This window comes from Haliaeetus albicilla, chromosome 5, assembly GCF_947461875.1.
Source record: "Haliaeetus albicilla chromosome 5, bHalAlb1.1, whole genome shotgun sequence".
Classification (NCBI taxonomy): Eukaryota; Metazoa; Chordata; class Aves; order Accipitriformes; family Accipitridae; genus Haliaeetus; species Haliaeetus albicilla.
Window position 1 is genome coordinate 16,845,074 of NC_091487.1, and position 15,027 is coordinate 16,860,100.

The window sequence follows — 15,027 nt, forward strand, 5'->3', positions numbered from 1 at the left end:
GGCTGAAATAAGAAAAATGCCCTGCGTATCTCTATATGGTCCTGGGCCGACAAATTCTCCCCAAGGTCTCAGTGGAGCACTGCGACACTCAGCAAATGATTTGTTTTCCACCGAGACCGGCAGTGCACGTGTTAGACGTTTCAGGTTAACTACAGGAATGGGAAAGTGCTTTACCCAATCCCCAAATTAAGGGCTCTGACTAACGAAGAATCTCTCCCATTACCTGCCTTCCTCGGTGCAGACAGCGGCACATCCCGCCCCGGCGGGGAAGGCGGGAGGACGGGGAGGGGAGCACGGCTGGGCCCGGCCCCCCGATGCAGGTGGAAGAGTGAAAAGCTGCTTTCTGAGAATTACCGCGGTCTTTGCCTTCGAGACCCCCCGCCCCCCTTTAGCGACCTGCGAACGAGTGAGTTGGGTTGTAGCCGGGAAACCTCCCTGTCTCCCGCCTCGGGTACCCCTGCGGCGCGGGTTTACCGCTCCCACGCCCCACCGCCACATCCAAAATTTTGCCCGGGCCACCCGAGGCGAGCCGAGATGCGGGTAGGCGCCAGGAGAGGGCAGCGGTGCCCAGGGCTGAGCGGCCGCCCGGGGGGAGCGCCCGGCCCGGCGGCGGGGGGCTGCGGGGTCTGCGGCCCCTCCTGCCAACCTCCCCCCGCCCCCCCAAAAAACCCCCAACAACCCAGACCAACCAGGGAGGGTGCACACACCCCCGCAGGCGTTAAGGGCGATTTTCTGCATCAGCCGCAGGGAGGGCAGATTTGCCTCTTGGCTGAGGCTCCGTGCTCCCTTTGGCGGTCAGATGGTGCGGGCAGCGGCAGACACACAGACGTTCAGCTCGCAGTCAGCCCGCTGCAGTACGAGCAGTTCCTTCAGGCGTTGTAAGGCCAGAAGGGTCCTCTACAGTGGCCGCCCGGTCTCCTCTCTGAGATGGGCCTTGCAACCTCACGCTTGCCGACGGCACAGATCCCTGCGGAGAGCTCTCCCCTGCGTTTGTGGCGGGAACCGTGGTAGGTGTCTGGTGGGAAAGGGGGCTTCTCCTCTGACGGCCTCTCCTCTGGTCTCCGTGGGGCTCCCACCGGCTTGGCCTGGCCCTTCCTACCCTGGGGATGCACGTGCACGCGTAGAGCAGGGAAAGGAGCGCCAAGGAGGGAAGGAGAAGAAAAGTGGCTTTCAGCCAGCATGGAGACCACCCTCCCAGAAAAGCTACCAGGCTGACAGCCAAAGGGTTGTGGGGCGGACATAACAAAGACATCGACAGCTCGGGACTGTTGCCGGAGCGCTGGTTTTCCCCATCTTCGAACATCGGAAAAGAGGCCCTTACCTGAAAAGTGAAGGTGGTGAAATCGAATCAGTCATTCCTCTTCACACAACAAGCCACTCCTAGGACAAATTCAAAAGTTCTCCATTGCCCAGTTTAACCTGTTGTCAGATCTGTGCATAGGTAACACTACTACCCAGAATTGCATTAGTTAGCATTGGCCCAAAAAAATCAGAAGCGATGTTAAACATAATGTGTCAGCTTTTATGCCAACCTCTGTTTAAGGAACCAGGAAGGCTTCCAGCATGGGACAGACTAATTCATGTCTGCTTAGCAAGTCCTTCTTGTATCTTGTGATTCTCCCAGTACTAGTCATGGTTCCAAGAGAGGACGTCAGATAAGGTGCCCCTCCTGGCTGACCCCATCCGACCAACCCTATGCTCCCATTTTCCACAATGAAGAAGAGTTGCCGTGTATGTTTTCTTGCACTGGCAAACTGGTAACAATGGACGAGGAGAAGACTGAGGTACTCAGCAACATTCTTGCCTCAGTCTTCACTAGCAATCTCTCTTCCCACACTTCTCAAGTGGATGGACCTCAAGGCAGGGGCTGGAGGAGCAAAGTCCCTCCCACTGTAAGAGAAGATCAGGTTCATGACCACCTGAGCAACCTGAACATACATAAGTCTATGGGACCTGACAAGGTGTATCCCAGAGTCCTGAGGGAATTGGGTGATGTAGCTGCCAAGCCACCCTCCATGATATTTGAAAACTCATGCCAGTCAGGTGAAGTCCCTGGTGACTGGAAAAAGGAAAACATTGCACTCATTTTTAAAAAGAGTAGAAAGGAGGATCCTGGGACCCCAGGAACTACTGACCTGTCAGCCTCACCTCTGTGCCCAGGACGATCATGGAACAGATCCTCCTAGAAGCTATGCTAAGGCACATGGAGGACAAAGAGATGATTCGAGACAGCCAGCATGGCTTCACCAAGGGCAAGTCCTGCCTGACCGACCTAGTGGCCTTCTACGATGGAGTGACTACATCAGTGGACAAGGGAAGAGCTACGGATGTCGTCTATCTGGACTTCCGTAAGGCCTTTGACATGGTCCCCCACAACATCCTTCTCTCTAAATTGGAGAGATATGGATTTGGTGGGTGGACTGTGCAGTGGATGAGGAATTGGTTGGATGGTCACATCCAGAGGGTAGTGGTCAACAGCTCAATGTCCAGATGGAGATCGGTGATGAGTGGTGTCCCTCAGGGGTCCGTATTGGGATCAGTACTGTTTAATATCTTCATCAATGACACAGAGGAATCAAGTGCACCCTCAGCAAGTTTGCAGATGACACCAAGTTGAGTGGCGTGGTTGACGCACCTGAGGGTTGGGGTGCCATCCAGAGGGACCTGGACAAACTCGAGAAGTAGGCCCATGTGAACATCACGAGGTTCAACAAGGCCAAGTGCAAGGTCCTGCACATGGGTCAAGGCAACCACTGGTATCAATACAGGCTGGGGGATGAAGGGATTGAGAGCAGCCCTGCCAAGAAGGACTTGGTGGTACTAGTGGATGAAAAGCTAGACATGAGCCAACAATGTGTGCTCATGGCCCACAAGGCCAACTGTATCCTGGGCTGCATCAAAAGAAGTGTGGCCAGCACATCAAGGGAGGTGATTCTGCCCCTCTGCTCCGCTCTGGTGAGACCCCACCTGGAGTACTGCATCCAGCTCTGGAGTCCTCAGCACAGGAAAGACATGGACCTGCTGGAGCGGGTCCAGAGGAGGGACACAAAAATGATGAGAAGGATGGAACACCTCTCCTGTGAGGAAAGGCTGGGAGAGCTGGGGTTGTTCAGCCTGGAGAAGAGAAGGCTCCAGGGAGACCTTATAGTGGCCTTCCAGTAGTTAAGGAGGGCTTATAAGAGAGATGGGGACAAAGTTTTTAGCAAGGCCTGTTGCGATAGGACAAGGGGTAATGGGTTTAAACTAAAACAGGGTAGATTTAGACTAGATATAAGGAAGAAATTTTTTGTCCAGAGAGGTGGTAAATGCTCCATCCCTGGGAACATTCAAAGTCAGGCTGGACAGGGCTCTGAGCAGCCTGATCTAGTTGAAGACGTCCCTGCTCATTGGAGGGGGGGTTGGACTAGATGACCTTTAAAGGTCCCTTCCAATCCAAACCATTCTATGATTCTAAATAATGTTTATTGGTTACTTTCAGTTGCTTCTTGTGAGTTTAAATGATCCTTTTCATTTGGGTGTATTGCAGATCTCATTGGCAATGCATGAGAACCACAAATGAAGCAAACTGGAAACAAAAGAAAAACCTGTCTATTAGTCTATACTTCTTGCACTCACTGAAGGAAATACAGAAAACCACAGCTGGTAAATAAAGTAAGATAAATCTCCAAAATTGTTTATGCTTTTACACACTGATGTCTTGATGCAGAAAGCAGTTACGCATATAATTAATGTTACCACCATGATAATCCCATCATGGCACACTTGCTTTAGGTACTTGCATTTTTATAGAACCAGAAGCCATGATAAGATCTTTCAGTTCTGCCTCAGTTATGCAAGTTGCAGGATATTACTTTCTTATGAACATGTGAATAACTGACAGTTTGAGGAAAACTATTATAATTAATAGATATTATAGGATCAAGACCTGATTATAAATAACAAGGTCATTGCTAAAATGGAGATACTTTCCAACCAGTTTTAAAATTTGTCTGGCAAAAAAATAGGTCAGGCCACCCTAAATGGCGTTTGCAGTATGGTTCCAGGCAATTCTGAAATCAGTTTGAAGGTACTGATTTGAAACTTATATGAGATGTATCATATAAATTACAACCTCAGGGAACTCAGATCGTATTTATGTGATTCTGCTCTGAGCATAAAACTTTGGTTTCAAAAAGCAGAATAATAATTGAACCTAAGAAATCAAAAGTGAGAGAAAGGTAGTCAGAAAATGTCCTGAAAACAGTCTTTCTCTTATACTATAGATATGTATGGGAAATGAATGGCGAACACTCAATGCAGTTCTTAGGGCTATCCTCACTACTTTTGTAATTCTGACTCCTCACAGATCATAGATGTCTCCTTGCAGTCAGACCCTGGAGTCACTGATCCAGGGCATCAAGCCTTCATTTGGCTGGGAAATGACTCCTGAGTACTGCAGTTACACACACAAAGGTACACACTGTATGAAGGCCTGTTCCTATGGAAAAATGCAGCTGGGATTCGAGCCATTGCTTATATTTATACTTGGTCTGTTTTTTCATAAGAGGTCTATCCTGTGTGATACTGATGATAATTCTTGGGTGGCTAGACAGCTACATGCCTGGAGTCTGTTTACAAGGACAGAAAAACCTAGCCTGATAACTCATATTGGTAAAACTGAAGTCTGGTAGGAGTAAAAATAATTACAAGTATTTTTAAAAATGTGTCTGCTTCCAAGTTTCTACACAAAAAATCTAGAGCTGGCACTCTTATCACATTTTAACAGACTGGACATTGTTCCTGCCTGATGATTCAGCAAAGCAGCTAAACATGTGCTTAGATATGAACGATGGCAGGGATGGAGGGAAGGAGGAAAACATGATCAAATGTAGCAGTTCTTCCTAGGTGGGCCTGGACCCTGGAGGTATCTTGGGATGAGGAGGTGGTCATTAGAAGTCAGGTAATTACATCAGGTTTAGCCAGAAAATGTTACCTCTCAGGAGGAGAAGGAATCGGAAAGACCCACACGGCATTGGTAAAATGTATGACCATCTAAACCCGAACCAATAAATACATACCTAACCTCCAAGTCAAGTCCTCTCCAGCATCGTCCCCATGAAATGCATGCACATGGCAATACTTCCACCATCCCGGTGTCTGGGACCTGTGCAGGAAGAGGTTAATTCCCTCTCAGCCTTTATGGCACAAAGTAAAAGCTCTTGGGTTTTTTTGTTTTGTTTTTTTAAAAATTGTGTGGTGAAAGGGGCAGGCTTTAAATATTTGCGTAGGCTGCTTGGCAACAAATTGCATGTGATCTTTATAAAAGCAATGAGTTCTCATAGAATTTACATTGTGTTTGAACTGGGTGCTAATGGCTTCTGAACAGTGCTCAATGGCTGGTTTGTGGGAAGAAACAGCAAGAGAGAGACTGTTATATTGTGCATTGTGTGCTGCTACTCCAGCTCTCTGAGAAAGATGGAGCTGTCAGAAGTTGAGGACCAGGGCGGGAATAAAGCTGTGGCTTTTACAGTACCTGAAATGCATTAGGTGAGACCTGAGACTGGTTGTGGCTGTGCACTTACGGCCGCTGCTGTGGGGTGTAATCTGCACACATGACACGGTGCTCCCGAATATAACTGATGGCTGCAGGCCCCTCTCCTTTGGTCTCAGGAAATGAGCTGCGTACCCAATATTCTTCTTTCAGAAACGATGTCTATTTGTCTGCGGTAAAGACGCTATTAAACAGATTGTAATCCTTTCCCTATGAACTAAGAACCTGATTTAGAATTGATATCGTCTGTTCATCCATGCAGGAAAGGCAGAGCATACCTGTGCTTGCATCTGCTCAAAGATTGTTGAAATCAGCTCAGAAATCCTGACATTTCTCAAAACAATAAGCACTACTTACTTTTTTTCTTTTTCTTCTTTTTTTTTTTAAATTTTTTCTGCCTCCATTTTGGCCCTTTGACCTTTAGGATACAACCGAAGCACATTTTCTTAGGTTTCTTCCACTACTGCTGAGGCCAAGAACATGCTTCATCCTCCCCTAAATTCTCTTCCTGGCAGGAAAATGGACTTTTACGCTAATTTTTCAACACCACTGAGAAGAAAACAGTGAGGATTTCTGGTACTGGGTTTGCAACCCCTTCCATAATCTGGGCAGGTTACACTGTTTCCCTGCACCGATGGCCTTAGGTTAGGACCTTTTGAACCATTCCTGGTGAGGCTAGAGGGCTTAAGCACATGCAGTACCAACTGGGTTGCTTTAAAAGAGGATATAAAAAAGTGTTGAACATGGGTGTATCTGATACTCTACCTTAAAATGTGCATGAATAAAACCTCACTGTTGCTTCACTTTTACCAGTCAAAAAACAGCCATTGCTTTCTGTTTACACAGGTAGTGATGAAACCACACGGCTTGCCTGAAATTTCCTCCATGTGAAGACATGTGAGTGTAGCAGCTCACAAGAGCTGGGAGAAGTAGGGCATGGGAAGCAAACAGCATCCAGTCCTGTAAATAAGGTAATATGAATCCAGAGAAGTTAAGCGACTTACATATGATCATGTATGCCCTAAGCCAGAGCCAAAGCCAAACTACTGTCCAGATTTTCCAAATTCAGGTGCTCTGAATTCAGTGAATGATGATGATAACTTCCTGTAGGTGTATAGCTATTTGTGTTTTAACTCTCAGAACATACTTAAACAGGGAAAAGGAGCTCTTGAAAAGTGTCACCCAGTAGCAGGGCAGCCACTGACTACCTGAGCCTTTCTCTGCAGAATATCATGTGAATGTTATGAGTCTTCGTGAAGTTGCATGAGAGGAGCTTGAGGCAGTGGCTCCTTGTGCATGGATGTGTACAACTGGTAGAGATGGTGCTGAACGAACACACACATGTTCACATATTCATGTTCCACCAACAACACTCTTCTGTTTACTCCCATATTGATTAATTCCATATATATGTGTATGTATATGTACATACATAGATGATAATTTTATACACATCCGTGGCAGAGAGGCCATACAGGCTACACACATACACGGGTATGAACTGTACTATAACAAATATCTAGCACCATATGTTTTTAAATGTTGTGGCAATGGTTTTGTCTATAAATGCAGGATAACGTTGCAAAAAATGGACTCTGTGTTTTAGTGACTGTCTTGCTGAATTGATACCAGAGGATTAAATTATAACTATCAAAACATTCACCTTTGTCAATGGATCTAATTGCAATCTGTTTGATAGTGACAAAAAAAAATGCCATCTGACGGCAGCTTTGTAGCTTTGTGAATGAGTGAATTAGTTCCCACTGGCTGAGCACTAACTGCAAACTGTTACCACTACGCAGTTGCTGTTACCACTTTTGCTTTACTCAGTGGCTTCATTTTCCAAGGTAGAAATCTGTAAGGAATGGAATTAAAACTCTTTGAACTATCTGTGTAAGAGCTGGAAAAATGAGAAGAAAAACAATACCCTTTTAAGATAAACCTCACAAAACTAAAGGCACAGGACCATTAGACAGATCCTCTGATATGGCTTTTATATTACAGGCCATTACACTTCGCACAATTAACCCACTTTTGAATAAACTGTACTGTGTTTGAGTATGGCACATCTTCTAGAAAGGCATGCTCTCTCTCTGAAGACAGTAAGGGTTGGCAAATCGTCATTTCTCTGGATGACTGACTCACTATTAAAATCTCCTCATTTGGATTCATCTTGGCTTCAGCTTCTGGCCATTGGTTTTTGTTTTTCTTGTCCCCAGTGCATTTAAAAACCCCTTGATGCCTGGCGTTTTCTTCTTTAGAAGAAAATTAACTATATGCGTGAAGAGCCCTGAACACTTGCCTCTTCATGAAAGACTTCAATGGTATTTCACCAATCATCGTAAGTAAGAGCTCCTGGACAGATAAATATCTTTTTAATCATTTGTGCAATAAAATGCAACAAGATGTGCAAAAGCAGGTAAAAATCACTGAATACAAAAGGCAGAACTCTTCAGTGCAATGACATGTAGTCACACTTCCACCTCATCCTGGAATCTCAAAGAGGTCCCATAAAAGTTTGTTTGAATCAAATGGGATAAGCCATTGACTTGTATAAAAATACATGAGATATAACAAAGAAAATCCATGATTGATTGGGCAGCCTTACCAGATCTTACCAAAGCTAGGAGATTTGGCAGATTTTTACATCGGCAGTTTTACAGTCTTGAAAACAGTTACTGCTGTTCAGACTTCCATTCAAACCCATCACTCACTACTGTGCTGGTTTTGGCAGGTAGGAGATGGCACCAAATGTCTTTTATTTTTTTTACCTGTTCTTCTAAGGGGAGAATTACAGAGTGGTTCCCATCCCCAAACTTTCTTTTCAAATTACACTACTTGCATTTTGTACTATGATATCGTCTGCCAATTCAAGTCAAGGGAGTTATAATGTAAATGGATATATTCCTGAGCCTTTCACAGAAGCAAAGTACAAACATTTCCATCAAAGCTGACTTAAGGCCAAGTGATGATGCCTCATACTCTTGTCTTCCTCCTTAACTGCTGTTGATTTTTACAAAGAAGTTATTAAACTAGGGAAAACAATGCATAAATACATACAAATCCATCAGTTTCTTAGCCCCTCAACACTCACCTCTGCGATCCAGGAGTGACTGGGCGATGCAGGGGGAGGTTGGACATGGGGAGAGGCAATTTTAATGAAATCCCCATGCGGAACCATTGGCAAGTTGTTACCTCAGCCTGCATTTCTCTGCTCATGCACGCACACACAAATACCTACAAGCCGAGTGAAGGAAGTTCTTTCTGGTGCCCCACACCCCACAGATACCACTGTTTGTTTTCTCTCTGGATTTTTCCATTTAGAGGATGTATTTGAAAGCCAGAGCTGGACTCTCATCTGTTCTCGTCCCCTTTTGCCAAATGCATGGCGATAGGAAGCAGGCAGCCACCTCTCACTAGAAATACATCCTTACTGGGGTGCTGCTCTCCGACCTGACGCCGAGGGCCCTGCTGACCCCAGCAATGCAGGGACATCAAAATCTGCTTAAGCAAAGGCTCCACTCTGTGTTCTCTAACATAACCTTTAAAGTGATTAGTCTTTAATGACATATTGTTTAGAGGTGGATAAACCCTGATAGATGCTTGCAGTTAACTGTGATCAGGTGAAGTACCACCAACCATGACTTCTAAACTGCCATCTACAGCAACCACGTGTCTGACATTGGTAGCGCTCCTCAAGGTCATGCTTTGAAATGTGATAAAAAGAAACTTTCGAAATCATCAACGTCCTTCTGCTAAGGAATCATCGCTGAGTTTTAATTCTCCCTATTTTCAGAGGCTTCTGGCAGAATTGTGACATTAAATATTCAGTGAAATACAAGCGAGGTTTGAAAATGCCTGCTCTGAAAGAGCTTGGAACCATTAGTGCATCTCATACTGCAAAAGCCTCCGCCTGGCAGGTTATGCATCAGAGTCATCTACTATTTACCTGAAAAAATGATCAGCTTATTTATCAGCTACGGGGAACTGCCCCTCCATTTGAAACATTTATATATTTCGGCTATTTGCAAAGCTAATGTTGTTTGCGAAGGCCAGGAAAGGAATCTCTTCCCACACCTCTTTCACAGTCAAGCTGACTTGACGTTGGATGTAAAATTGAAACCACTTCTTCAGATACAAACAAATGGGAGAAAGGTTGAATTACTTCAAGGGAGCTGCATCGACAGGCGGTTTAGCTGAATTTTGCATTTGGAGAATATTCGACATCTCCAGTGCTGTGAAAAAGGTCAGGCAGTTCAAAAGGAGACTTCTTGCTTCCTTGCTTCTAAGAAACTAATTCATTTTGTTATTATGATGAAGTATGCAGAATAGATCACACATAATTCATTCTCCCACAAACATTTTATTGCAAAAATATGAAGGTTGTTTTCTATAATATAAAATATTATTTCAGGGCTTGTAGATTTTGTTTCAGGCAGGTTAAGCCAGGAAATTACAGAAAATTGCAATATACAAGAGATTTGAGATCTGCAGATGGAAAGCTGTGTATAAAAGTCAGCAATGTTATCATTATTTTTATAGCATCTGCAACTGCAGTGCTTAAACACTGTAATAACTACCTGCTGCCCTGCTTCCAATCCTAGTATTCACAGGGTAAAAACCAGACCATGCAATCTCCATTTTCTACTTGAAGTATTCACTTCTGGTTGGTGTTGGAGACAGCTGATTTATAATTTACACTGTGTTAAATATTTGTAGTTATGTCCAGAAATAGTCGTTGCTAGTGAATATTATTGCAGAGGCCTTGACTTGTATTTATTGTGTATGCAGCGAAAGTACCCCAAGTTTCTCTAATCAAGATAATTCAGGCGGAAGAAGATAACCTGGCTAGATAGGGTCACCTGAAGCTGAACATTGTGCAGCAGAGTGAGTTAGCCTGCCCTGAGCAACGTTCAGCTGTGGCTGGATTGCTTCTTCCTGCACAACTTTACCAGCTTGTATAGATAGCTCTACAGGATCTTATCATCAGCCACCATCATCTACAGAAATACCCACTATACCTAATCACTGCTCTATTGTCCCTCTCTCCTTCCGTGAAGTAAGCCCCTACATGGCATAGGCTCCTCTGTCTCTTGGGTCGTAATTTAAGCCGCTGCTTGCACCAGGGTGGCATCTCTACCTTCGCATGGAGATCAGACAGGATGAAACAATGAAATGCATGTTATGAGTGCAGGTTGTGAAGAGTTGTGAACTCCTAGGAGACACTCAGATGCTCTCAGGATGAAAGCCTTACTTCATGGGTCTTTTTCCTGGCCTTTAGGGTGCTACACAACATCTGTAGCTGGAAAAATTATCCCCTTACTGCTACACATTGCAACCTTTGTGCAGTGTCTACTGGGGCAACAAATCTTCATAGCGTGCTGGAGCATACAGAAGAGAATCTGAAGGTCCTGAATTCAGTTGGTCACAGACGACTGAGAGCAAGTCAAGCTCAACGGGGCAGAATTACACAAGTACATAATATTCAAATGAGTTTTACATAACTACTCTCCTTTTCTTCCAACCTTCAGACTGCATGAAAGCATGGCAGAAAACCAAACTGAATGTAAGAAAACCAGCCTGCAGGCCAGGAAAGGACCTTTCCCATCAAATAAAGCACGCATGTTCTCAATAAATCACACCTTAAAATAAACCACACTCACCAAAGCACATGAAAAAACAACAGAGGAAGAACTGGGAGTGACCCCCACAGCCCTCCTCCGACCACACCAGCTGCCCCAGTAAAGAAGCAGAAGGACCTTGCCTGCACAACTCTTGCACATGGAAGCTGTCCCTGATGCGACGCCATCACCCAAAAAGACCCAGTCTTGAAAACACCGCTGCTCACTGGAAAGTGCATTTTGCTACTAAGTTGGTAGAAACAAACTTCACCGTGGTAGCAAGCAAATAAAACAAATTCAGCTGAACTTGTCCAAGTTAGAAACCACTGTAACTCCTGGTGTTATTTGGAGACTGTGTGATGAAACTTATTTACAGCACATAGAGACCTTCTAGCAAGTCCCACAGTCTATGTGGCAACAGTTGTCATGAATCAGTGTGATTCATCAGTGTGGCCTACGTGGTGGACTTCTGGGAGTCAAGGAAGGAGGAGATGCAACAGAGTAAAAGAAGGGAGGCTGGTCAACATCCAGAGTTCGTACCTATGCTCAGCGGTACATTGAGACAGGGCCAAGAGTCACCACACCTCTTCCTCTTTTAGCATCTGAAAGGGACCAAGAGGAGGACTGGTTTAGTGGGGCACAGCACTCCTGTTTCTAAGCTGGTATTCATTTTATTGATTATATAAATTTTATAATTAATTCATTGCTTGTTATTGAACTTTGGTTGGAGAAGTAGAACACACATTTTAGTGTACTCTCCCTTGCTTTTAAAGAAAAAGTCATAAAGCACTTAGATTTCATAGCTTACTTGTTTTTTTTGCACGACCTCACTTCCTCCAGTTGCTTAATCCTCTTATTACAATATCTCTCATTCCTTTTGCACCTTTTCCAGAGTGTCTCCTGTTTACTTGGTTGAATTAGACTGTCTTTTTTCTCCTGACTTTTCTGGTGTTTTGCTTTGAAAGTCTGTTTTACATGGTACCCCTCCCATTGTTAACATGTGTGTGGGCAGGGGAGCCAGACTAAGGGGTGGCTGCTGTCGGACGTGGTAATAGAAATAAAATCTTCGCTTAGCTATTCATCCGGCACAGCTAATGAGTCTTTTCTCATGGTTGGCACTCCTTGGTGTTTCAGATACAGGCTAAACAAGGAAAATGAAGTGTTGATGAGACCTATGGTGGCATGATTATTGCCTTGAAATGGAGTCACCACTCAGGTCAAGTTGTACTCTATCTGTAAAATATGAGAGTTAAATAAGAATTTGGATTACTTTCCTGTGTTACAGGCTTCAACTTTCCTCCCTTTTCCTCATTCAGCTATAGGGTAAGAAAGCCTCCGTTTTTCAGTCCTCTTCCAGACAGACTTCAGAAAAACTAAACAGACTAAAAATTGAGCAAAGTCCTCACCTTCTCTGTAGCCCCTTGAATGAGCCAGAAGAGCATGCAAAGACTCGAGGGCTACGCAGGTAGTGTGGGGGCAGGACCCAAATGCCCACCACCTTTCCAGAAACACGATTTGTTGTGGGCAGAGGAGCACCTTGCAGGCCTGTGGTGTTCAACAAGGATGTGTTGGGAATGTGGGCAGAGGGAGGTCTCGCAGGGATCAGTGTGGAGTTATTTTTGTAGCTCTTTGATCAGAGCAGCCAGGGATGGCTAAGGCATGCCTGGATAGGAATTTATACTTCTCTCAGGTTTGGGTCGAATATACATGCTGTCTTCACATGGACGTACCTATTGCAAGATAGACAACATCTTTTTCTGGTTACCATTGGCCTGGAAATAATCCATTCCTGGAATGATTGTTCATATGGGGAACGCTGCTTATAAAGCCAAAGCAATTTAGCTACAATGCCATAAATATCTTCCTTAATTCCATAAATCGCTTCCTTTGTGTCAGACACCTTCCCTTGCCATTTTAGCAGGAGCCACAAGGCACCCTCCATCTGGACAGGCACAGAGCCTAGCTGTAGGATTTGAGGGGTTTGTTGCTACCATTACACAATCTTCAAGTATAAATTTTCATCTCAAACTGAGAATTCAACTCATTAAATCACTCACAGGTAAGATATGCAAAGGATGGTAAACTAAAAGGTTTTTAACATCTTTATTCTGTATACACTAAAAAGAAAACAGATGAAGGCGATGTAGAACAGTGGTAAGTTCCCCATGAACTTCCAATTAGACTCCCTGCCTTCTCATATGTGACCAAAATCTTTTTTTAATAAACCTGTTATTATAGTTCAGAGTCTCTGCCAAGTGTTTACAGTGTTGCCCTAAGTAACAAGTCTGAGCCAAGGGACTTAATTAAATGTAACCGGCTTTTTCGGTTATAGAATTGTCCTTAAACATCAAAAGGCAAGTGAACTTTAATAATAAAACCTGAAATCACTTTTTGGTTAAGATAAGTTCTTTACTCAGTTACTTCTTAGAAGGCATATAGTATTTTCACAGATAATTTCCCACAAGCATTTACAGATTTTATGACAAGTAACATAACGTTTGGAGTTCTGGCTTTATGTGAGAATCTCAGATTTCATACTTTCTTCTTGAGCTGATTCATAGACCACATGGTTGCAGGGAAGAATGTAAAAACTTAAAAAAAAATGTTTATAAAGGATGCCCCTTTTGATCTCACATTTTTTTAGCACACTTAGAATTTTAGAGGCTTAGCTTTTCATTTTGGAGCACTTAGTTCTGCATATATTGCAGGTTTTTTTACAACCATCTCAGAGGAGGTTCTACCTATGAGGGCTTCTGCTAACTGCCAAGTTGGTTTGGGGAAGGTGCTGAAGAGCCATCTGAAAGTCTCCGATGGACAAACGTGGGCAACACAGCTGCTGCCTCCCTGGACAGAGCTGCACACCTGCTAAGTGAAACTGGAGCAGAGTTTTCATTCACAGCAGCTCATGGCCGAGCACATTAACGCACGATGAGGTTGATGCAGCTTATACTGATGTGCTGGGTTAGCAACTGGAGTGGCCAAACCTGCCAGATGGGTCTGGACCCCTGGCCAAGCTGAGGTCCCGCCTGACCCACCGGCAGAAGGGCAGGCTGAGATGCTGATGCTCTTGGCTCCCATTGGCACAGGAACAGCGGGCAGTCCCAGCCTGTACTGCCTGCTGGACCACACTAGCCAGTGCCATTCTGCTGGGCCGTTCTCCTTCAGAGGATGGGGTTGCACAGAGCAGATGCTTTCCCAGGTAAGAAAGGCTTAACGCCTTTCTCCTCTCCCTAAGCAGAAGTTTTAACTTCCCTGTGCCCACAATGTTAATCATTTACAACATCTTAAACCCAATCTGACCCTGAGATCCAGACTGTACAGGTCAAAGGCAGCTACCTGGCAGGCCTAGAGATGTCAGAGGCACTGGGGCTGCACCCTCAGCCACCCTGAGAGCGGAGCTGGGCAGCTCTCGCACAGGGACAGGGAGCAGGGTGAAGGCAGTCATTAGCCCCAGAAAAACGTGCAGAGAGCAATGAATCACAGCTGTAACATCACACGTCAGGTGGGGCTGGCAGCGAGGAGCTGCTGAATTGCTTCCTCTCACCTTTGCTCCTTCTGCTGCACCTCAGTGTCCACCTTCAGTATCAGAAACAGTGTGGCCAGCAGGAGCAGGGAAGTGATGGTCCCCTGTACTGGGCACTGGTGAGGCCGCACCTCGAGTACTGTGTTCAGTTTTGGGCCCCTCACTACAGGAAAGACGTGGAGGTGCTGGAGCGTGTTCAGAGGAGGGCAACCAAGCTGGTGAGGGGCCTGGAGCACAAGTCTTATGAGGAGCGGCTGAGGGAACTGGGGCTGTTTAGTCTGGAGAAAAGGAGGCTGAGGGGAGACCTTATCGCTCTCTACAACTACCTGAAGTGAGGTGGGTGCTGGTCTTTT